A 24,508-nucleotide genomic window follows, 5' to 3' on the forward strand; every position below is an offset into this window, starting at 1 on the left:
TAACTCCGTGGAAAAATTAAAGAAGACTTTGATAGAGGAGAAACATTTCTATCATTAGACCCTAAACAGCAGTTTCCTCAGATTTTTAAGCCACTCCCCCAACACGTGATTATTCTCTAATTCCCTGGCGAGCAAGTAACCATTTTAATTAGACTCTGAGGCAAGCAACATTGTGTCCATGGTAACAGGTATAAAAAGAATTTTTTAAAAAAGGAAAAAAAAAGAAGAAAAAAATGTGATAACTGAAAATGTGTTTAAATCATGATAAAAGGATTTAAACAGATGTTATTTTTTTCAAAGTGTTATTTTAAAAAAGAATTTTAAAGGGCTCTTGATACCAGAAAAAATCATTTTTGGATGTGTCTTTAGGGAAGGTTTCTCACTCCTAAATTCTGTAGTTCATGATTTACATGGGTGAGTTTGGTTCATGTTGAATGAAGGGTATGCCCGAGGGGAGAAATAAGAAGGTGAAATCAGTGTACCTTCAGGTGGATGCTTAAACACAGGTGAGTTAAGGTTTCCTCAGTGCTGGTAATTAGACTGCATATATAATAGTTCTTTTTATTAAGCTCATATTCAGAAAAAAAGAAAATATAGGAATTGTGTTTTGGAGACTCATAAGTATGTGAATAATTCTGGTCACACTGCTTAGAGGAGGAAGGGGCCCAGTGCAGCATGGCCTCAGATGATGGATGCCCTTGCATTCCACAGCTTTAGGTAGCCCTCAAGCTTTTTGTAAGATTATTTTTCTAATTCTACAAATTTTACCATCTTTCATCTCTTAATACAGATATATACATACACACACACACACACAAACAAACATATACATGATGTGTTTGTGTGTGTGTGTGTGTGCGTGTGTGTGTATAAAAGGGCTGGGGGCAAGGCACTGTTCCTTCTCTAGCAACCCACATTTTCAGAATCAGCAGAAGAGTATCATGGAACAAGGCCAAACTAAGACGAGGTCTTGCCTCTCTTACGTTCAGTTTTTTCTTAACTTTTTTTTTTTCCCAAGAATTACCTTCTCTAGGGATAATGACTCTGCCACTCTGTTTGAAAGGGGTAATAAGGCCCTAAAGTTAACTCTCCCTCAGAGGGCCCAGGCGAGTTCCACGGAACTAAGTGAAGGGTAAAGTTAAAAGAGGAAATCCAGAGAAAGTAAGAGGAAAGGAGTCTTTGGGCCTGGCAGAAGCACAGCTTATTTTGGCTGGGTTCCTCCTGAAGTTTAAATACCTACTGATTGAAAGCAAATTGGACATTAAGGCAGGCTGGAGTGCCTATGTAAAGGAAAACAAACAAGCAGTGACCCCAAGTTGGACTTGGAGGAAGTCGAACCTTGTGTTGCTTTGCCTCAGATGTTGAAATTATGTCTCTTTGTGTGCAACATAATTTTTAGTTCTTTGTTTTTTGGCCAATGAACTAGTTATCTGAGAAAATACCAGCCAGGGGAGGTGAACTCTGAGGAGTAGGAGAGGCTGTGGGAAAACAGTTTCAAAGACTTTATTTTAAATTTGTGTTCAGATTTGATATTTAAATTAAGAGGGTTTCTAATTCTAGTAAGTCCATATTTATTGTATGGGATAAAAAATTAAACAGCAGAGAAGTGATTATAAATCCTTTTTTATTGAACAGGGAATTGCGTTTCATATACCATTCACAAATTGATATAGTAATCACATGAAGAGATTCCTAATTTTATACATACACGTAGACACAAACTCATACATTTAAAGACATACACAGTAAAACATACATACATGTGCATATTTACATATGCAAACAGAACAAAAAATAGCTATACAACATCTATATGTGGGATCTTATACATGAATTTTATATCTGCTACTCCATTACAATGTGATTCACATCTATTTATAATTAAAATCTATACCTTGAGGTTTTATTTTGTACTGTCTCCATTTGCCTAGAAACTAAATCATATATTTTTAATAGATTAATGGCAAAGAGAATCTTTTGCCATAGTGTGCTTCTTGGGATACTATTTCTAGGATATTCATTGATGTCCCATGACCAAAAAGGCCCATAGTCACACGCATTTATAGTAATGATGGATTAAAGAAAATTTTATTCATGAAAAATTTTTTGAGATTTCTAAACTGCATATTGTGAAGATCTCAATGAGACAAGTGTTCTCCAGTATTTGCCAAACAAGTTTGTCCGTAGAATGTTATTTTACATAGCATCATTTAAAAATAATGGAACACAAGATGGTGTACTCTGTTGCATAGGAAGTTGATATGGTTCAGGTTACAGGTCAGTGATTATGTTCTTTCAAAAGGAACGTTAGTTACATTTGTTGCACACCTACTAGGCCAAACCACCCACAAAAGTTTGTATCATCCTTGGGCCAATCCCATGGGATATATATGGGTATGTGCATTTAGTGGACAAGCAAACTAAGTCTCAAAATGGCTAAATATTTTCCCCAAGACATGCAACTATCAGAAGAGATGAAACTAAGATTTTAAGGAGTTTTGTTTTGCAGGCTCTGTTCTATTGGGGGGGGGGTGTCGGTAAATAGCCTACTGACTTATTTTTTCAGATAAAAAATTTAATCAAGGTCCATGCATGGTGCATATGTACGAAAGAATACACTTTTGAGAAAGCAAAGTAAGTAGCTCACTTCCTGTCCTGATTTCTGAGGTGTTAGGAAGTGCCCCTCCTCAGCATACCTTTTCAAACCACCCACATAACGGAAAAATTCTGAGTGGAAATGCTTCATTTGAAAGATTTATTTTCTCCTTTGAAAAATGCAAATATTCTTGCAAATTCTTTAAAGCTGTCTCATACTTTAAAGAAGTTCCCAAATCTGGCTAAGCAGCAGCATTACTTAGAGAAAAACTTAAAAAAAAAAAAATAATAGTACAGACACCTTACAAAACCCTAGATCTTTTTAAACAGTATCTGAAGCTCAAGTTCAGGAATCTTTATTAACTTTTTCAAGTTCCCTGGATAATTTTAGTAATCACTACCTAAATCTTTAGCAATCATTTCCCTTTTCAGTGTAAATGGATTAATTAGACATTGTGATAGCACAGAAAAGACTGTAAATTTGGAATCTTAAGATTTGAGTTGAAATCTCAGCTTCAACAGTTAATCTCGGTTAAGACTCTGAATAAAGTAAAGCATTACCTTTTGCTTAAGTGTCCTTATTTTAAACAGAGACACTAATATTCCCAAAATAATAATAACAATAATAATAATAATGTAAGTTAATGTAAATGTAAAGCTTTTGGGGGGGCAGGGAGGGGAAGATTAAACACAGAGATAATAAGCAAGCAGCAAAGACAGTAACAAACTTCTTCAAAGAGAAAGGGCCCCAGACCCAAGAGTCCCAAAGTTTTTGCCTTCTATATGCTCATTGTTTAAATTTTTTTCTGAAGAGCACAATTTCATTCATGGTGACACAACTGTTTTGGTGTTGAGGAAGACACACTGATGTCCAAGGAAGATGAGGCAAAGCCAGGAATAGTGGGCTCCTAGAATTTCTCTTGGACCTTTTCCATATTCCATATGTCCCTGGGTCTTTTTCTTCAGATCAGAACTTGAGCAACTTTTCAGTCCCAGAGGAGTTTCCTGTCTCTTCTTGACTGAAGTTAGATCACATTTAGCTTTGAGTGTTTTTTATCTGCCACTGGTGCCTCTTTATGTGTCTTGGCCGGTAGAGTAGAGATCTTGATTGTGACGGCTATTTGTGCATACTACCTTCTGAACCTGAGTTTGAAGAACAAGGGGATTCATGAGCATTATTTCAAGAGTTCCAGGACCAGTCTCTCTCTCTCTCTCTCTCTCTCTCTCTCTCTCTCTCTCTATCTATCTATCTATCTATCTTTGGTACTGGAGATTAAACCAAGGGGTGCTTAACCACTGAGTAACATTCTCAGCCCGTTTTTTCTATTTTATTTTGAGATAGGGCCTCGCTAAGTTGCTGACACTGGCTTTGAACTCATGTTCCTCCTGCCTTAGCCTCCCTAGTGTCTGGAATTACAGCCATGTGCAGCTGCACCTGGCCAGGGACCAGTCTCGACCAGTCTCAAGGAATAATTACTTAAAGAAATTACTTTTTAACACCAAAACAATATCAAAGGCAAATTATTGAACAGTAATATTTTAGTATACAAGTAGAGCCATTGTATTTTTAATGGAGTGGGTAATTTTTTCACAGAAGGAGCATAATGTAGTAAAGGCCCTTAATTTCTTATTTTGTTTTTGTTTTCATTGATTTATTTTCTGGGCCCCTTCAGTTGGCTTAACCTAGAAATGTCAAGTCATTTATACCACATTAGGTGGCTACTCTTTGGAGAATCACCTTCACAGTTCATTTTTGAAGATATCTTTCATTTTGCATATTAAGCATTTCCCAAAAATCAAGTCAAAAATTTCCATTTTTATACTGTTTAAGATGCCATCAAAATACTATTAAATAAAACAATGTATAAAATGGAAGGGTCTAAATTGTTATAATATTTTTAACCAAAAATTTATGTTCTTATGCCTTTGCAAGTTCAGATATAATTTTAAATTGTGTACAGACTCAGTTATTGATATCACAACTTTAGCAGTATAAGAACAGCAAAATTGAATGATTCTTATAAGATATGTAAGTATTTTTGTTTTAACTGTTTTATAGATCTTCTACTGTCATTGTATTGTATACATGCATATTATATATGTGTGTATGTAATGAATTTTCATCAGCTAACCCATGCTGGCAAAGACTTTTGAGAAAACATGTGACAACCACATTATTAGAAAGTTAAAAACTACACCACTCAAAAATAAGTGAATTTAAATAAAATTGCTAATATTTAACCATTTTTTCATCCATATTAATAGCAACTTTCTGTGTTCCACTAATAGTAAGCCAATTGCACGGAAGAAGACATCAAGTTAATATAACCAAATAAAAATGAAAAGTAAAATTTTCAAAGCACAAATTTGAATGAGTAAGTCAACTGATTTTTCTTTCAATTCAATAAATATACTACATCCTTTTTAGTAGAATGTTAAGATGAATGAGTTTACCTATATTAATCTTCTGTAAGTAGCAACTAATTGATATATCTGCTTCCAACTGCCCCTCCCAAAATACATTTGGTACATTTTTTTTGATGTCATGAGAAGTCTTCTGAATAAAGATTATGGTGCATGGAGCTAATACTTACAAATATACCATTTTATAGCATCTGTTCATTGAGAAATGGATAAGAAATAATAGAGGACAAACTGGTAAAAAAAAAGATATGTTTTAATGATCAGTAATAGCTATATAGTTCATTCATCATATCAATTGCTATCATAAAACTTAAATATATTAAGTTAACTATGTAGGTTAAATATATTATAATTGTGTAGGTCACAAATTTTTGTTGTGGCAGACTATACTATATGTTAGTAATTTAAAAAGGATAGAAGACAAAAGTAATAAATCATATTTTGGAGTGAAATCTAGACCTCTTTATCCTCCTTTAATTTTTAATTTTATTGTGTGATCTTCCTAAAACTACGTGTGTGTGTGTGTGTGTGTGTGTGTGTGTGTGTGTATATATATATATATATATATATATATATATATATATATAATTATATTCCTGCTTTCTTCTTTCTTTTCCTTTTTGTTCTACATCATTCGTTTGAAAGTTAAAGCCCACTGTAATGGGTACAGTTACTTACAGTTGGCATATTTTAATGTGGTATATATCATAGTGCTGAGGGAGATCTTAGCAAAGTAAGATTTGTTTTTCAAATTTTCCACTCATTAGAGATCTTATTTTATTAACTATATTACACTGGCAATAAGTCTCAATTTGCACTAGACAAAATAGCTTTAACAAATAGTAGTGTCCTCATCTCCAAAACTGAGCTGAAGAAAATGACAATAACAACAAAATTATCCTTATTCTTAGCTGATGAGACTAAGCACCTACTTTCAGACTTTAGCATTCCTACCTCTGAATACTCTTTCCATTCGTGGCCCATCTAGGATAGAAGTGGGTGCTTTGACAGATTCTACTACATATTTAAGAGGTACTGTCATTGGTTTTGCTCCATGTTCATCTCTGTGTCTCTCTCTTAGCCACAAATGATAAATCAGATAATGGCAAAATTAACACCAGGCAATAACATTTTCAGTGACAAAATATACATGCCCCTGTTTCAGAGAGAATTCTGATTATCTAGTTACTTGACAATGAATTGTGCACAGGTATTTGAAAGGTATTTGAAAGAAATTATACCAAGATATGTCTGGTAAGACTAAATAGCATTTTTTTAAGTCGTCAATTTAGCAAACTACATTTTTTCTTTATCTTAAGAAAAATTCACTGCTCTCTTTTATTTGTGATATGTGGATTTTATGTAAAATATAATAGGAGTCCAATGCCTAAGTTAAAAAAAAAAGAAAGATCATATTGGTTAAGGTCTTAAAAAATGCAACCCCTTCTTAGTTATAATACACAGTGGTGGTGGTTTAAAACTGCAAAGTTTCTATTTGATGGAAACCCGAGTTGTTATTTCTAAATGTAGAAAAATTGTTTTACTTTTATTATTTTTTGGTTTATCTGAACACCAATCATAGGGAACATGCCATTTCAAGTCAAAGTTACTCTTCCACGGTGATTTTATTTAAAGTCTTGTTATATTTCTTGCTCCTATCAAAAAGCTTGTATCTAAACTTAAATGGAAGTCACATATGCAGCTTTGTGAGATCCGGGTCCCCTTTAAATGTTCCATGGGTCTCAGGCAAATGAATAATTGTCCATCAGCTTATGGTTCATTAGGGACCACAAATCAGTTGAGTGGGAGGTGTTTCACAGGAAACTATTCAAACTGAAGTTTTGCTAGATTCCTGATGAATAGAACAGCCTAGGACAAGAAACTTTCATCTAGGGGCTCCGAGGTAGTTAGGCTGGTGATAGCTAAGGCCTATAAAGCTAATTGGGCAGATAAGAAAAAGGGGATGGAATATGGTCTGCACTCAGAAAGCAGACATTCCTCAGTGCTTATTGGCGAGTAGAAACCTTCGCCAGAAGAGTGATTTATAAATGAAATTAATGAAATAATTAAATTTCAAAAAAAATTCTACACAGTAAAATGTAGCAATAAGTTTGTCAATATTGATTTTTTAAAAAAAGATGATTGTTTTTATATATATTAATTCTATTATTTTATTTTATCAGCATAAACTTAGACTACAATATATTTAGTCTTATGAATAATCTTAAAATTCACTATAAGTTACTTTAAGTTGTTTCATTGAATGACTATTTCAAAGAGCAAGAAAACTGTAGCATGTTTACAAATAGATGATTATCTTTGTTCACATCTCTGACATTTTTTATTAAAGGCACATATGCTCAAAATCATTTAATAATTTTCTTCATAGTCCCAGTAATTAAAAAAAAAGACTTTGAAATACTTGAGAAAAATCAACTACCCCCACCTCATGTGAAGTATATATGGTATTAAGAAAAGCTTTGAGTGCACGGGATCTTACAAAAAACTGAAGCAAATCAAAAATAATGTTATGCAGCATTTCAAAGATTGGGGAGAGGCAAAGAAGTCTGCAAAATTCCTTAATTCTTACTGATTTCTATACTGGAAAATGGGAAGGCGATCTATACACTAATCCAAATGATAAGTTAGCCTTTGAAAATCTTTTACACATATTCTATTATTAACTAAAACATACATTGAGGAGATTAATTGTGTAGTTGTAAACTAAACCATTTTAGGCTTTATTCATGTATTTTAGAGAATGTTATTGACCTAAAGAAATATATTGGCCCAAATTTACTCTGGAAGCACTCAAAAAGGCAAGTGTAAACTAGGAAGAAAAGGAGAGCTCTGGGATATCTGTTAAAACACAGGTCACTTAATGATTGGAGGTAATTATAATTTTACAGCATAAATGACAAGCATCCTGGATGGTACAAGAAATGGGACAAGAGCTTTTGTGAAGGAGAATAGGGGTGGGCAATTGGCAGGGTATTGGTTTTCAGTGGCTTATTTGGGCAGATATCACCTAGCAAGGGGCTACAAAAAAAAAAAAAAAGCAAATATTTGACAGTATTTCTCAGGAAAGTCATGGATAGAAGGAACATGGAAGTCAGGGCATCACACAGACCAGAGGAAATATAATATTGCCATTTGGATATGGGACCAAGGCTGTTCTGCTACTCTGCACTCAACCCTCAGTCCTTCTGTGGCCTCTAATTGCAAAGGATTGAGAGGAAATATTTTCCAATCATGGTCCTACAGCTGACTCTGGCAGGTGTCCTCTAGTTCAGTTCAATTCTGACACTATCTACCTGAAAATAGCATAGGATTCTATAGACGGAACTCAGTCCTACAAAACACCCCTGTTTCAAATGCTAAACACAAGCACAGGTGTAACGTGTGCTTCTGATCAACTATCTATAAATTTTAGTTTCCTCACACCCCTTGATGAGCTTTGTTAATTGCGAGAGCATCTCAAAGAAATAAAGAAAACACCTGACTTATATTTAGTCATTTTTATAAAGCATATTATAAATGATACAGATGAAAAGCCAGATGAAGAGAGGCATGGCGATTGTATGTGGAGTTTCAGTGTCCTCACCAGGAAGCAGACTTTCAGGAACTTCCACATCTTCAGGTATCCAGAGGACACTAGATTAAGTTGTCCTGGCATTTGATGGATCTTTCATTACTGAGATAATTGATCAAAGTATTGGTGGTCAGTGATCAACTCAACTTTCAGTCCCTCCCTTCTCCCCAGAAAGTTGGCAAGTAGGAATCAATGTTCCAACTCACTTATCATGTGTTGGACTTACCCATGACTAGACCCTATCTTGAAGCTAGCTGGGATCTTCCAGCCTCCAGTCATCTCAGAACCATATAAAGAAAACTCATCAAGTCTGAGATTCCCAGAGTTTGGGACCTGACCCTACATGTTAGGAAAGAAGGTGAAGAACAATTCTATATTTCAAAACATCATTATTACTTCATATTCATTTTCCTAGACGGCTATTCTTTTTTTTTAAAAAAAAAAAGAGAGAGAGGGAATTTTTTTAATATTTATTTTTTAGTTTTCGGCGGACACAACATCTTTGTTTGTATGTGGTGCTGAGGATCGAACCCGGGCCGCACGCATGCCAGGTGAGTGCGCTACCGCTTGAGCCACATCCCCAGCCCTAGACGGCTATTCTTAATCTAGTTGCAAGATCATATACCTTCTATTTTAAGTGAAAAGGTATATTATACTGTCAGGTTACCAGGAGATTTTATTTTTTTTATAATTTTGCAATTGTTAATCATTTGTGTTTAGTAAATTGACACAATTTTTATGGTATCTGAATATAATTTTGTATATGTAACATCAGTAGCAGGATTTTAGGTCTCTTATTACAAATAATAAAAGCATGAATGATTTTTCATTTTTCTACTCTCCTTGTCTTTTATTTTACATACCAATGTACTTCTGAGTAAAGTATCATAGTACATTAACACAGACCTCCATGCTTGATGAAAACCCAGTACAAAAATCAGGATTCATCCTTATTCTAACCATTCAGTTTTGGGGAAAAAATAACCCACTTGAATCAAAGTGTGAAATATGATATATCAAGAACTATGTAATGTTTTGAACAGCCAACAATAAAAAATTAAAAAAAAAAGAAAGAAAGAAAGGCTTTTCATTGTGTTACATAGCTGAATTCTGAGTTATTGTTGAAAGTAATTGTTCACCTTACCATCTTTGGCATCAAAATGCATAAATCTCAGAATTTCTCCGAGAATTCACACATCTAGGTGGGGGGAAGCAAACCACACAGAACAGTTCTTCCACTGTGAAAAAATAGCAAAATTCCACACCTACAACAAATTGCAAATTTTCACATATTTGCTCCAGGCAAACATTTGCAATTTTCACAGCAAATAAGGCTTTTGGCTTCAATAAACATTTTTTTTTTGTCTTTTCCCCCCTTGGAAAAAAAAATCATTCTCTATTTTCAGACAACCAGAAAATCATACGAGGAAAAATTACCTATAGCAGCCTACTTGCTATAGATATTATAATTTTAGCTTATGAATTAAATTAAATTTTAATTTTAGTATCTACCTACTTGGATAAAAATTATTAGTTCAACATGACTGTGCTTGATTTAAGAATCATGAGTTTGGGCAGGTACCATGAAAGTGACATTTAACTGTTGTGACCTGAGATCCATTGTGATCAGACGGAACACTCTTAAAATACATCCTTGTCTTCTAACATATAGACTTTTTCCAGTATTCAGATCAAAGGAGAAGTTGGGTTTCCGTTAAAATAATAAATTTTTCAAACTTTAATTTTTACTATGTTCTGTAAGGCAATATTTATTTGACAAGGAACAATTGTGTATCCCATCAGCTGTGAAGTACAGAGAATATGTTTCCTAGTTTTAATTATATAAATGTTATTTTTACATTGAAAAGAAAGAAACAAACAAAGACCTAGAGACAGTACAAGTTGAGCTATATTTTACCTGCTAATCTCTATTTTACCTGCCTTCTAATGTATTTTACAGAATGAAACAGAAAGCTACAGCATTATAACAATAAGACCTTTAAAATTGTACAGAGATCACCAAGGGGAGAGTCTTCCTAGAACAACATCATCTATAACATTTAATTCTATGGAAAAAGAAAAAAATGGAAAAAGAATTAAATGTTTGAAATTTCAAGTATTAACTCTATATTGTGTAGAGAAAGGATATAATTTAACCAAGGTTGGTTGGTTTGGGTTTTTTACACACATGAATTCTCTTCTATACTCTTCTTTTGATTTGCCCAGCAACTTCTTCATTATATCTGGTAGTGTAAATGGTATGTGTGTGTATGTTTGCTGTATGATAGAGAACTTGCCATTGTCTAGTCACCTACTTGGTTCTTGGTTCCTTGTTTTGAAGAAAACCATCATAAAGTACAGAACAGATCAGTCTCTGCTCCTCTGTTAAGTTTGAGTTTTCTTTGAATGAAGAAAAAAATTAACTTTTTTAGGATGGTTTTTAAAAGCATAAACACAATTTTATATCTATCTACATTACCAACTTTCTCTTTCATGTTTTTCTTCCATATCTCTTTGTACTACTGATGCCTGAATATTGTGCCAGGTGGTACGGTTTGAAGGGTCTCCCCAAAATCTCACAGTGACATTGCAGAAATGTTCAGACATGAAATGATCAGATTATGAGTGCTATAACCTCATCCTGGGGTTAATCTGTTTGATAGACTAATAATTTGAAGGGACTACTGAGTGGTAACTATAGGTAAGTAGAATGTGATTAGAGGAAGTAGGTCACTGTGTATATGTACTTGGGGATCATCTCTTGTCCCTCACTCCTTGTGTGTCCTCTGTCAGGTTCCTGACTATGGTGAAAGAAGCAGTTTTCCTCCAACACTTCTTTCCACCATGATGTTCTGCTTTACCTTGTAGCCAGAGCAATGCAGTCAGATAACAATGGATTGAGCCTCTGAAACTATGAACCCCTAATAAACTGTGACTCCTCTGAGTTGTTCTTTTCAGGTGTTTTGATTACAGCAATGAAAAAGTGACAAACACACGAGTTTGTACCTTGTTTGGATGTCCTTGATTATGGTGGCCTGACAGGTTCTCTCCCCACCCACTTCCACTACAGAACTCATCACTCAAGACTAAGCTGATGTGCCTTGTCTTTAGGAGAACTTTCAACATCTCCCTATTTGGAACTCTTTCCTAACTTCTATATCTCTACCTCTGTCATGTCAACTTTATCAATTAATTTATAATCATTAATTTGTTGAATATTTTTTGAATATTTACATCACCGAGAGAGAACATTACACAGGTGTTCAGATAGAGTCTGTAGTGAGAATCGGACTTGGTGGTACATGTTGTAATCCCAGCAATTTGGGAGACTGAGGCAGGAGGATTGCACATTCAAGGTCAGCCTCAGCAACCTAGTAATAGACCTTGTCTCAAAATATAAAATAAAAAGGGCTGGGGATGTTGCTCAGTGATAGAGTACCCCTGGCACTTTTTTTACATCCCTAGTTAAGGAAGGAAGGAAGGAAGGAAGGAAGGAAGGAAGGAAGGGAGGGAGGAAAGAAAGGAGNGTCATTCATATATATATATATATATATATATATATATATATATATATTTTTTTTTTTTCTTTTTCCTCCAAATAATGAAGCTAATTTTCCTGGAGATTAAGTAAATGGCTTCTCATATAGCTATACTACAAAATTGTTGCCAGTAGGATTTAAATCTCAGCGATCCCCTCAAGGATTCTACTTCTAATCATGAGAGTACCATTTTTTACTTTCTTGGGCCCAGCTTTGTATATTTTTATATTATTTTGCACCTGCTAACACAGGGATTTAGTTAATTTGAGCATATTTGCACTTACTTGGTTGTCGCTCTGTAGAGGAGAAAAATTCAATAAGACCTATATGACTTAGTATCCCTTTTTATTCCCAGTCTTATTTCTGAGTAGTCATTGTCTCACATTTATTTCCATGTAAGGAATAACTTGTAGGTTAACATCCACTGCATTCTTGCTACTTTTCTAAGCCTATGATCCTGCTGCTTCTTTCATCTGTAAACCTTTCCAACAGGTCTTTATCACGACAACTAAATCTTGGTCAGCAATTCCACACAATTGCCATTTTTAGAAACATTCCTAAACCCACAAGATTTAAATGAAATGCCACCCTCCCCGTCCAACATGTCTAGCACCTTTTGCATTAAAACTGTTTAGCACATGTTTCACTATTGGACTCTGCACATAATGGGGGAACACTGTCTCCTTTTCATCTGCAGTGACAATTTTGGGGTACATAATACCTACTCAATAAATGTTTATTCTTGAACTGAGATAAACTGCTGGGTGTAAGAGGAGACAGTTATAGGCAAGAGTTTGTCTAGCACCCACAGTCTCAATCATTTCTATGTATGTACTTTGTCATATCTCATAAAAGACAAGAGATTATTGAAATCCTAACATTTAAAATAATGATAAATCCGCACCTGAATCAAAGTCACTCTGGTTTGCCCCTTTCATACATGATTTCATTTTGTTCTCACAATTTCATTTTGTTCTCAATGTATGAGGTAGGCCTTATTTTCCCCACATCAGAGAAGAGGAAATTCAAATTTAGAGAACTTGAATGACTTTCCTAAGAACACTCTGCTAACCAGCAGCCAGGGAATTGAAACCAGGCCATCAGGCTCTAAAATTTTATTTTTCTTTTATGATTGTTAAAGGTAATATTAAAAAAAGAGAGGAAATGCATATATTTATCTGAGACCTATAAATGCATCAGTGATACTTAACTGATAACTGATAATCCCTCACTTATGGGGGATGGTGACAATGTATGTTTCTCCCCTGCATTACTGAGGAAAACCTTAATTTTGAAATTAATAAGCCCATATCATTGTTTTGTAGCAAGAAATATATGGACAATGAAAGGATACCCAGTGACTATTCACTTTATTCTCATTGTTTAATTAATGAAGAATTGTAGGTAAATAGAATGTGGAAAATTTCTGGAGATTTCAATATAATTGTCAAACTGAGTCTTCTAGGTATTTTCAGGTGTTATTTTTTAATATAAGTATGTAATTTAAATATAAAAAATATTTATAGGTTTAATTTCATCTTTGCATGTAGTCAGTTTTCAAATATAATGTCTGGAAACTGTAACATATTTATTAAAGTTAACCAACAAATAATTTTAACAAAACAATAAGTCCTAGTTAATTCCCACAAAATTTATTATTTCTTATATTGGACTTAACATAGGCAAAGTTTTATAATATGATGGGTAAACAAATACAAATTTCAATGGGTCTGCAGTTAAATAGGGCTGGAGGTCATATATAGGGAGGCTATCATTTTGAGATAAGAAATTTAAAAATAATTTAGTAGAGTTAAGCAGAAAGTTAAACTTGACTCTCCTATCTTATTGAAGTGTGTGGAGTCTTATTATATATACATGTATTTATTTTAATCAAAATCACCAGAAAGTTTTTATTAAGTAAATGTATATGTAAAAATAAATAAAAGTTCAACCAAGATAAAGCAGTTATTATATACCATAATAACTATATAATGATGCTATAATTATAAAAAATCTAAAAAGAAGAAAGAATTGTTGATTCAAAGAATTGATTTGGAAGAAAGACCTGATCCATGGAGGCGGAAGGATGTGAATTTGCTCCTACATGTTTCTATTAAAATGGAAACTGTAGCTTGATAAAGTGAAATAAATAACTGGTGAGAAGCTGGGCATGGTGGCACACACCTGTAATCTCAGGGGCTCAGGAGGCTGAGGCGGGAGGATCAAGAGTTCAAAGCCAGCCTCAGCAACAGTGAGGTGCTAAGCAACTCAGTGAGACCCTGTCTCTAAATAAAATACAAAATAGGGCTGGTGATGTGGCTCAGTGGTAGAGTGCCCCTGAGTTCAATTCCTGATACCCCCACTCCCCAAAAACTGATGAGAGAAATGTTGCCACAGTTGCACTGAGTTTGCTGGGTCGCTTGTTGGGTGGATGTGATAGAGTAAGAACAGGAGGTGCCCTTAAGGTGAGAGCTGAAGGCCTAGGCATAGAGAGGCAAGCACCACACTTAGAAAAATCGAGGAACAGATATGGAAGATTGGAGGGGTTATTAACAGGGTGTAGGCCAAGAATTTGAAGATCCATCCTGGCTAAATAGACATATCCAAAAGTTATGAACTAGAAATTTTATCTCACAGATAAAGACGCCTATGCTAAAATACCACATATGCTAACAACTCTTAACCCTGCCTAAGGACTAGAAATTTCCAGTTTTGATACCAGACTGTATCAAAAGAGCTCTGATTTCTATTATATGAAAATTAGTATTTTTAGTACACAGACTGCAAAAAATGTGACTTAAATTAAATATGCATATCATTGTAGGACAAAAAAATAGAAACATTTTGTACAAGTAAAATGCCATTAGAACACTAAATAATTTTTTAAAATATGATTTAAAATAAACACCTAAAAATTCATAACCAAATGTCCAAAGTTGAATATGTCTATAAATAATACTAATACATTAAACCTGTTTCACATTTTTATGTACCAGATTTAATATTTGAAGGACAATATTTTACTGTATGTCAAAAATATGTTTAAGTTAAACTTAAGCCAGAATTCCTATGTGTCACAAAAGGTTCAAGTGCTCACATACAATTTTGGTAACATTCTTATCTATATCTCTTAGGATGGTAATTGAAAAATCAATGCTGTATTCTGTGTTAATTATCTTTCTACAGACACTGGTTATAGTCTATTACCTCTTGGGGAAGTATTTACTGAGCATTTCCTATGGATAAAGCACTTAGGTAAGTGTTGATGAACATTTAAAAGAAATAGGCTAGATCAAATATGTAAGAATTCACTGTTTTCTCTAATAAGCCAACACTTGCCCACTGTATTACATATTGTTGCATTTTTCAGCTTTGTATCTATTTTGATTTATATTTCACTTTGCTAACAATCTTAATTTTTTTCCAGTAATTTGCATTGAACCAGGAGTCATTTACCCCAGCCTTTTTATTTTTTGATATAGTCTTTCCCTAAGTTGCAGACACTGTCCTTGAACTTGGGATCCTCCTGCCTAGGCCTCCTGAGTCATTGGCATTACATGTGTGCATCATTCTGCCTGGGTTTTAATTAATTTTTATTCCCCAAATCTTGATGCAAACACTGTATGTTAGTATATCATTTCTCAAATATTTTAATGATCAGATGCTTTAAAAATTTTACAGTGCTCCAGTTCACCTGAGATAAACTGATTGACAATCATATTGGCTATATGATTGTCAATGAGCAGCTGCTTAAAAACATGTATAAATGTTCTAGTGTCACATAATAGCATTAGGTGGATTAATGCTTTACAGTTAAGTTTTTGAAGCCCTTGAAATAAAGAACTAAGAAACCTGAAGATTTTAAGGCTATTTTTATGGTCTGTCTTTAAATTATGTTCATGAAATGTTATTTTTTTCAACAAGGTTTTTGAAAGGAACTGGATACCAAATAGTTTGGAGTTCCTATCTTCTAGAATGCAAACAACTTGAGTTCTCTACATGTTTAAAAGGGAAGAGACCTATGGTTGGCATGTCAGAAACACTGATAATCAAATGTCTGTTCTTTGATACAGCTCAAAAAGCATTTCATTCTGGGAAAATGTATTTTTTGGATTTTTATTTTATGTGTGTGTGTGTGTGTGTGTGAATTTGGTCCTCTGCCTTCACTCTTTTGAGAGAATGATGGGAGTGGCTACCAGAACATAAAGTGGAGGAAACTTTTATTTGTGACAAAACCAGGAAGGATGATAGTCATATGCCCTCAACTTCAAAGGAGTTTCATTAAATAATAAATAAAGGAAAATGGTGTATTGGGTAAGAACCTGGATTTACTCCAATGTCTTCACTCAATAGCTGCTTGGTCCTAGGAAAAATTATTGAAAATTCATATGCTTCAATTTTCTTCTATATAAAATGGGAAGATAATCACATTTGCATCTACCTCACAATATTTTTTTGTGTGGGTGAGAGAGATTTAATGAACAGGGCAGGTGTTCAGTCAGGTACCTATTCCATAACAGGCCCTCAAAATGGGTTAACTAGCAGAAACCACCTCCCAGGATTGTTACACAAGAGGGAATGAGGGTCACATTTCTGACCTCCTGTACTACCCAAGTCTCCTTGAAGGAGTAATGTGGCCAGGATCTAAGTAGGGATAATTATGAGAGAGTCCTGTTCACAGTCTGTGGAAGAAACAGGATGTGGTCTCAATGAACATTTAAGAAAACTAATATGACCAGGTTTCTTTCTTCTCTAGCAGCCAGAACAGAAAGTTTCTTTCTAGAGGAGCATCAGGGGAGAATAAAGCAAAACGAAATACAAAACACCAAATCAACCACCAGTATATAAAAAGATATATTATGTCAAAACAAGGAGGGCATTCTTGAACTTAGGGAGTTTATTTACTGACATAGATCTACTGTAAAAGCAAAACAACAATATGAAAAACTCAACAGAATTAATAACGATGAAATATCAGAAGCTTTCTGATTTATGATCTCATTGAGATATAAGAGATTATTTTATCTGTTTACATGGAGGGAGGGAATGTGAAACAGGAACAATCTGAAATCAGAAGACATTGCATTAGAAAAAATATGATTGCTTAATCAAAGCTATAATGTAGTTGACCTCCAACAAACAACATACAAAAAGAAAACTGATTTATGAGAGTTAAACTCCAGAAATTCAACCAGGACTCAAAGGAACAGTAAAAAGTAGAAAGAAAACACAGAAAGATCAAATGCAAATAGAAGCAATAAAATATAAGACAAAACCTCAAAATAAGAAAAAATTAAGGGGCAATAATTGAGTACATTATATTTTATTGGGAAAAACAATTATTGGGATAGGAAAAAAATCCCAACTCATTAATAAAACAAACATGAAGAAAACAAGTTGAAGAAACCACTGTCTAAATGTATGTTGATAAAATTTTTTAATATGAAAACTTTCTACTAGCAGCCAGGATGGTCAATAAAACACATGACAATGATTAAACTAATGTAAATGAGTAAATATTGTTAATAATAATCTGACACTTATCACCTGGGTTAAAAATACTGATTTTATTATCAAATGTTAGGATCATTACAGCAAAGACTGAGTGAAATAAAATTATTGTAAATTTCTCTTGTTACTCAAAACAGTTTTAATATTCTTTCATTCACCAGGCACACTAAATTGAAACGGACTTACTGGTAGTTCTCTTCTTTTATACTTTAAAATATTTCCAAAACCTTCACATTAAAAATGTCATAAAATGAAGCTAAAAGTGAAGAGGAATCTCATTAAAAAGTAAGGGGAGAAAAGGAGAGATAAGGGAGGCAGACATATGTAAGACTTAACTGCTATTCCCATTCAGAAGCAAGAAAAGCTCACCTCTCCATGGAGCGGATCACACTTATTTCCAAAGGCAAGAACTTCTCATCTTTCTCAGTTAGTTAGAGTTGTGGGGTCCTGAGAAGCCAGGGGGAGGTTTCACAAAGATGGTGCTATTCAAAAACCTCAGAAACACCACCAGTTCTCTTCCTTCCCACCATTCTTTACACCACATCCATCCTGAAGAGGATGTGAGTGCTTCTCCATTCTTATTTTATCTTTAAAAAGTTGGTTGAAGCTGTGTCTTTGGGCAACCCATTTCCCTTGTTTGGATTTCAATTTTCGTGCTTCATATGTGCTAGTATCTTCTGTGTTTCCAATTTGCTGGTGACTTATGGATGAAGACAATGGTTTTCAAATTTACTCTTGGAGTACTATGAAGAGGTTTGTAGTGAATACAACATAGACAGGTAGGATGGGTTCATATTGTTATGGAGACCAAGAAGATTGACCATCTGCTAGCTGGATAACCAGGAAAACTACTAGAGTAATTCAGTCCCTTTCAAAGTCTTGAGAACACAGGGACAGACAATACAATTCTCAGAACAATGTGGGTATACAGACACTGAGGTAAAGCCCAGAACTGGAAGGATGGATTCAGGAGTTCTAATGTCCCCGGGTACGAAAAAAAAATGAGTGTCCCAGCTCAAGAAGAAAGAAAATTTGCTCTTTCTCTCCTTTTAATTCTATTTGGGTCCTTAATGGACTTCATGATGTCTTCTCATATAGGTTAGAGGAGATTGTCTCTACTTAGTCTACTTATCTGAATGTTAATCTCTTCCAGAAACATCCTCAGAGAATATACACTTAGAAATAGTGTTTTTATTAGCTATCTGGGAATCCCTTAGTCCAGTCAATTGGATATCCAAAGTCCACCCATTGTCAATTTGTCACTGGTATACATCTCCTTCAATGATAATTAATCTCCAAATAAACAAAATGAAAATGTCAGGGAAGAGTTAGATTGTAATAGCAAATAAATGAATAAATAAATAAATATTCATTTTCTTGTGGGTAGCAGCATCTATCTAGGAAAAAATTTTTAAATATTAAAATTTAATACAAAATAGTTTCCTTAAAAGACAAACTTTTGTACTAAGGAGGCAACTGGCTTCAGAGAACTCTGTCTAGCCATACCAGTTACAGGACTAAGCATCTGTGTATACAGATAAGAGGAGCTACTTTTGTGAAGGATTGAGTTTTGACTGGAGAGGAGGAAGCACGAAGAATATCTGGGACTCTGAAACTAGCAAGCATGGGGAAAATAATTGAAAACTTTTCCTTCCGCAGGATGAGACTAGGCCTATCATTCTCTTCTAAGAGATTATCCACATAGTTCTCTGACTTGCTTTGGTCTGTGTTAAAAAGCATTCCTACTAGAAAGGCACACTTTACTCTATCAATATTATCATGTTTCAATCATTTTCTATGCTGTTTAATTTTCTTCCTAACAGCACTTGCCTTATTACATGTATAATTGTATGTTTATGTGTGGTCTCTATGTTTGCAATGATATAGACCCAACCTGCAACAATGTTTGAGGAATAGAATGTAGTCAGTTAATATTCGTTGACAGTATGAATGAGACTCCAATTCCCATAAGGAATGTTGTAAATCTACTCCAAAGTGGACTCATTTTTCTATGAAAGATAACTTCATAGCCTTTACAGAAGACTGGCCGATTTTAACCCCAACATTATTCAAGAAAGCATTAATAAGTATGGTATCATTAATTATGCTCTTAAAAATACATTTCATTTTAATGTTTTGGTCTCTTCTAATAGATTTCCATCTTCTACTAAGACAGTCTCAACAAACCTTCCAATATATATATATATATATATATATATATATATATATGAAAATTTTTTGATTGTATGCACAACTAATGTTCATATGAATACTCTAATAATGGATAAACTTGATGAAAAAATTATTTATTGAATGATTTTTGGAAATAATCTATCAATCATAGAAATACACTCTGAGGGACAAGCTTTATTATTATGGTGGTTTATAATAAGGTGTTTATTTACATTGGCTACCAATCATCACCATTATCTCAAAGTTTCTCACTATTAGTTCTTGATAACTTAATGGTGTTATCAGTGTATCTTAATTTTTCTTGACATGTTGTCAGCATTCAGACAGCAGTCAATAGCAAAACCTAATATATGTTGTTTCTTATGTAAAATAGTGAATTGAGAGAATAAAATCTGCAACTTGTTAATAACAAGTCTCAGTTTTTCTTTCATCTTAGTCAAGAGAACAAGAAGTGATTGGAAGAAAATGTGAAGGAATAAGAAATGTAAAAATAATTTCATGAAACTGATACTGAGGAGATGGATTAAGTTGATTTGGCAATCGTGAGCAGGACTCACTCTTAGGTAAAAACAAACAAGCAAACAACAACAAAAAAAAAACCTTTAAATAATATGCTCAGTAAGTTTTCTTTGCCTCTACTTTAGATAAAATGAATGAAAAAAATGATGTTAAGTTTTGACAAAAATATGAAATAGAGGTAGGTAGATCTTCAGAATTTACTAAAAATATTCTGATTATAAAACTATAATCAAAAGGTTTATCATGACTTACTGAGCTCTATACAACAGTCCCATAAAATAGCATAGATAATGTTCTTCATCATCACCATCATCAATTTGGTATTAGAATCAAAATTTATGGTGACTTTAAGCCATGTCCTCAGCTTATTTCACCTTCCTCCCAGGTTTATAACTAGCTACTGAGTTCCTAGCGGCATTTGAGAGTCTCCAGTGGAGACCTTTGAGTGTTTGAATTTTGCAGCATGTGGTGGATGAGGATAACTTGGAGTTGTCTGTCCACTGAGTACCTCAAATCATTTTCTGAAGTCTACAAGTATCCTTCTCTATTCACCCTAAGCAGGAGTGTTAGGTAAAAGGAGCTTACTCTAGGTCTACCCAGCCCTGAGTTGACCAGAGGCATTTTGAAGCTTGGAAAATGCAGCTAATGTGATGTTTGCATGTTTTTCTATCTCACAGGGTCATGTGAAGTAACAGGGATTTGAACAAGAATTTATTGGGATGTTTTAATAAAGAAGAAAATCCCTGCTTTCTAAATCCTGTTTTATTGATAATTCCAGTCTTCAAAAATCTCTCCATAGCTCCCTTCCTCACTACAGAGAAGTGGGAAGCTCTAAGAAGAGTCCTTAATAAAACACTACTTTAAAAGAAGAAAATCAATGTAATTGTTTTGAAGATGGATAGAAAAGAGATCCTACTAGCCTCAAAAGGTTTTTTTTTTTAAATCACTAGTTTATTGGATAAGTCTTTCAATTTTTTTACTTATTTACAAAATGTTTATAATTATTTTTTTCTGAATATATAATGTTTCTTATAAAATTTGAGAAATAATGAAAATTTGATAGACAAAGATTATTCCAAATGCTGAAAATGAAGGTATTATTAATATTTTGCATATTTTCTTCCCATTCTTTTGATATGGACTCATATTTTTCTCAACACTAGAATTATTATAATTTTATATCTTGTTTTTATTATCCTATTTAAAAGCATTCCTTAAGACATTAAATATTCTTGATAATTTAAAATATTTCTTTGGATGGCACTACTTAAAATGTTAATTCATTCCCCTGTTGTTGGACATAATATAGATTCTAAGTTTTCTTTTTTTTTCTTTTTTTTTTTTCTAAGAGAGAGTGAGAGAGAGAGAGGGAGAGAGAGAGAATTTTTTTTAATATTTATTTTTTAGTTTTCGGCGGACACAACATCTTTGTTTGTATGTGGTGCTGAGGATTGAACCCGGGCGGCACGCATGCCAGGAGAGCGCGCTACCGCTTGAGCCACATCCCCAGCCCCTCTAAGTTTTCTTTATTACAAAGAAACTCTTTATATCTTATGAGAATCATATGTCCTTAGAAGTGAAATTTCTTGGTTAAAAATTATGCCTTAGGGATATTTAAGATCACTTGTTTATTTATTAGGGTTGGTTCTCAAAACCATATTCTAGAACCTATGTTACACAAAACAATTCTTCTACCACTCTCTCTTGTAGTAACCTTACAACCAATGATTGGTCAGGATAGTTAGCATGGAGTTTTTATGCTCACCAATGGCAGAGTTTCTCTAAATATTGCTGGAATACAAATCCAAAACATATTCAATTTTCTGAAATGGTCCTATTTATTCCCTTGCAGTGTTCAGAAAAATGTGGAAACCGTAGTTTTCCCCATAGCTTTAATGTGCTTTATTCTATTTGACATTGAAGGCCAGTGTCAATTATGACAAATCATGAAGCTCACAACTAATGATACATTTAAAGCCAATTCATTTGTCTCTGATCATGTAAATGCATTGATGCTCACCAAGCCTGCCATGATAGAACTCTTTTGGAATCCTTTCATTGTACACTTATACATCAATGCAGCTGTCACTAATGTTTACAAGTTCATGTGCTACATATCCTCGTAATATTTTTCCAGAGGTTAATGTTCATGCACAGTAGATATATTTATTATGCAAGCAATAACGTACCCACAGGAGCCATTATAGCACTTAAGAGATTAGTGTCTATGATCCCATTTTTTAATCTACTTCTTAGTCTGTTTAGCTTGTGAGCCTTACATTTTCAAAAAAAAAATTACACTGATATTGAAATAATTTTGTCACATTCTAAACATAAAATTAGTTGTATATCTGTAAGTTGTAGATTTTATAAATTTTATAACATTTTGTCCTATAAACCAAAACCTATTTCTAGAATTGCTAGTAATTGCTCTTTGACTTTGAGGTTGTATCCCTCTTCTTGCTAATCCACCCTTGATAGTAGTCTAGACAATAATCTGCTATTACATATAAGATATTTCACATCTTGCAAAAGATTTGGCTGTCCTGCAATAGTAAGTGATAGTGAGGTATAAAATGTTATTCCCTAGATCCAACGCCTTGCAACATACAAAGGCTTTCTCTTCAAGAAAAATTCTCACTTGCAATTCATGTTTAGTCTGTTTTTCCTATCTTATCCTTAACAGCTGGGTTATATCTGCTTCCAGGGAAATGTGTTATGTATGTTTAATACCAATAGCTAAAAGGAACGTTGAAAACTGAAAATAGCCTTGCATTTAAGTTTAAAACAATCTGCCAAAGAATTTTTAAATTGTTCACTAACTTGTGATCATGACATTAATCATTAACAAAGATTATAATGACTTGAAGTCCAGTCCATAGAAACGCAGAAAACATAACTAACGATAATCAGTTTTTGTTTAAATTACAACTTAATCCATAGCATTACTTTCTTAACATCAGGAAGCCTCTGGTCCAGGGCCAATTTGTTTTAAGCAGACACAATGTTTAATCAAAGGTTTCTAAGGCCAACATATGAAGACAAGACCTCCATTCTTCCTATGGACTTATCAGTTTTACTCTTTCAGCCTTGCAAGATCACATGCTCTGAACTTCACATGCTTTGTCAGGAAGGTTGTCCTGAGATTAAACCCCCAAAGCCACACTATTTTTGCTTAAATTAGAAGGACTGTTGGCCAATGGAAGCATTACTCACAGAATATTTTTCAGGCCACATGTATTGATGTTCACTCTACCTATGAGGCAATGTCTCTGGATACTGAGTCACAAGGGAGGTTTGAGCAATTACAAACCTGCAGATGTTAGCAAGTGAGGTCTCATCATTCACCCAGTTTGCAATTTGGTTGTCTCTCTCTCTCTCTCTCTTTTTTTTTTACTTGTGATTTTCTTTTATTTGTTTCTGAGAAAGTGTTTTACAATTTTAAAACAAATCTCATGGCTTTCACTAGAGCAGCTTTCACACATTCAGAATCATCACAGAGCATTTTATTTTGTTATGATGGTTTATACTAATGAAAATAAGGATGTGCGTGAGTCCTGAGCTGTGTAAATATAATGAAAGATGGAAGATATGACTATTGCTCTACCCAATGACCTCAGTACTAAGCAGTAGTGTTAATGTGAAAATGGTTTTATCACCTCTCTTCAGTGTTAGCTATCAGTGGTGAATGAACAAGGTTTCCTGAGTCATCCTATTTAAAGAACCAAGAAAGTCCCAGTGGATTGGTTTCTCAGGTCAATGGGAATATTCAATGATGGCATAGTCTAGAAAAATTTAGTAATGATATTCTTACTTATTTACATAGGATGTATTTTAAAAGCTGTTGTGTGAGATGTTCACTTTGGGTCTTTCTGTTAAAAGTACCTAGACTGAATTCAGTCATACCAATGATAATGAATTCTGAAATGAGAAAATGCATGTGTCAATCTATGGCAGTATTTTCTTTCAAAAAGAAAATGTTTTATTTACCTCATGCTGATTTAGTATTAAATTACTATAGGTTTATACTGATGTATTCAAACTCCGGACATTCTGAACCCAACTTTTAGAAAAGCAACAAAGTAGGTTACATTTTTGCACAAAAGATACATCTATGTTCACGATCCCATTTTTT

At 33.9% G+C, this 24,508-nt stretch overlaps 1 long non-coding RNA gene across 1 annotated transcript in view; it reads right to left on the bottom strand.

Moving 5' to 3' along the window:
* Positions 1-1,518: 1,518 nt before the first annotated feature.
* The window catches only part of LOC125619391, a 35,863-nt gene continuing 12,873 nt past the window's right edge, over positions 1,519-24,508 (bottom strand). Inside the window, exon 3 of the long non-coding RNA XR_007350919.1 lies at positions 1,519-3,738. This is a non-coding gene — a long non-coding RNA (uncharacterized LOC125619391). The remainder of the gene's footprint in view (positions 3,739-24,508) is intronic.

Source organism: Marmota marmota, unplaced genomic scaffold, assembly GCF_001458135.2.
Source record: "Marmota marmota marmota unplaced genomic scaffold, marMar, whole genome shotgun sequence".
Taxonomy (NCBI): Eukaryota; Metazoa; Chordata; class Mammalia; order Rodentia; family Sciuridae; genus Marmota; species Marmota marmota.